This window comes from Mus pahari, chromosome 6, assembly GCF_900095145.1.
Source record: "Mus pahari chromosome 6, PAHARI_EIJ_v1.1, whole genome shotgun sequence".
Taxonomy (NCBI): Eukaryota; Metazoa; Chordata; class Mammalia; order Rodentia; family Muridae; genus Mus; species Mus pahari.
The window spans coordinates 57,451,875-57,453,905 of record NC_034595.1 but is presented as its reverse complement, the minus strand read 5'-3'; positions in this window follow the sequence as shown (position 1 = coordinate 57,453,905).

The following is a 2,031-nucleotide window of genomic DNA, read 5'->3' as shown; positions in this document are numbered from 1 at the left end:
AGGAACAGCTTAAAGTGTTTTTTTTTTTTTTTTTTTTTTTTTTTTTTTTTTTTTTTTTTTTTTGGTGCCAGGGTGTTTTATAAGTCTACATTTACTTCTTTGAGGAACCACTGTGCTATTCCATAGCAGCAGAACCATTATATTTTCCCATCACCAAAGCTCAAAGTTTCCAATTTCTCTATATTCTTGCCAAGACATGTCACTTTCTCTAATGTTGCTCATATTAACCATCCCGCTGGGTGGGCTAAGCTTTTGATCCGACTCTAGGAAGATGAGTAGGTGTTGGGAGGGAAGGGAGTGAGCGGGAGGGCATGCGTATCACAGAAGCTGGAAAAATTGAAAAGGCCAGCGGTTTCTCTGCAAGTTAGGGTAGCCCTCAGGGCCAGAGCTGCCCGTAGCTGAGGCTCACAGAGAGTGGGAAAGAGGTTGCAAGAGGTAAGACTTAAAAGGTAAGCAGCGAAGCCGCTCACAGCCTCCGTCCTGGCTGAGACACTTGACTTAACTGCATTGACAATGGTCTCTGGGTAGGTTGAACTCCTGCGGCTTCAGATCTCTCAAGCGTTGAGTCCTGGATGGGTTATTCGACCCCAAGCTTTACTAGATGTGACCATGACCATTTATTCTGTCTGAGCCTTCGATTTCTTTCCTGCAATAATTAGAGTGGGGATGGAGGGGTGGTGGTAGCACCTATGGGAAAGAATGAATTCGTTGGCCAGGCAAAGTTCTATGATGGGGAGGAGCTGGACTGTTCATGGCAGGTGGCCTCAATACAGAGGTGACTCACCCTGGCCTGCTCTGGCTTCTCTTGCAGCCAGGACTCTGGCCCATGGACTTTGGCTGGTGAATTCCACCACTCCTTCAGCTGTCCCGCAGCCACTGTAGAAGAGAAGACACGGGCAGTTACAGGTGGGTCTGCGTCACTTCCCTAGGAGTGCCTAAGGAGGCCCAGGCTGGTAGAAGGGACTCCTGCTTAGGGCAAGGACAGCCACAACACCACGGCATGTCAGTATAGCTCTTCAAGGAAACTCCAGTCACATGCCCTGTCCCAGGTGGGGGAATGGAGGCCTCATGAGCATACCATGTCCAGGGTCACCTGGCGTCACCAGCTAGGACACAGCGGGATCACACTTCAAATTTATAGGTTTCTGACAAATCCTACTGCATTCATTTATTCACTTATTTATCACCCAACAAACATTTGCTGCGTGTTTGCTATATGTCAGGAACGAAGAAGACGGTCTCTCTCTGTGGGCCTCTGAGAGGAAACGGCCAGGAATTGCCTCCCGTAGGCCGTTTAATCCTCCTAGGACCCTGGGAGATATAGTGTTGCTTCATTTCCCAGGTAAGCATGCAGGGAATTAGAGAGGGACGCCACAGCTGATGTCTCTGACCCCCAGCTCAGTAATGCACTATGGGTGCTCTATCAGCTGTGACTCTGTGACTGCCAGGCCTAGAGCCATTTGTCCAGCTCTCCATTTAAACACCAACTGTGGTGTGGGTCCGCTGTGCCTCTGGTGTGCTTTGCCACTGGTTGGATGCGGGACTGAACATATCTTCCATCGACCTCCAGTTAGCTCGTCAGAGGAGTGGGGTGTAGACAGACGTCTGTTCCATCTCTGCTGAAAGCCCTTGCAGGACTCTGAGGTAATGAAGGAGACATTAGCACAGCCAGAGGATTCGATCTGTAGGGGAAGGGAGGAGGGAAAGCGTGTCACACCGTGTTGGGGGCACACCCTTCCCTCTTTCTTCACCTAGCAAGTGATTCCTCCTTTGGGATTCTTCCCCTGAAGTACCACCTGTCCACAGGCTGGGTCCCACCCCATTCCCCACCTGCTAACCTGGCCAAGCTGTGGAAGTGGTCCTCAGAGGACAGGGACCACATTTTGGGGGGGGGGCAGACATTCTTTAGTGTCTGCTCAGAGTGGATATCTGAGGTTCTGATGCCACTGCACCCCCTCTGATGTCCCTAAGTACCTTCACTTATCTCTCCACTTGTCCTCCACACTCCATCTTCCTTGGCCTCCCCGCCCC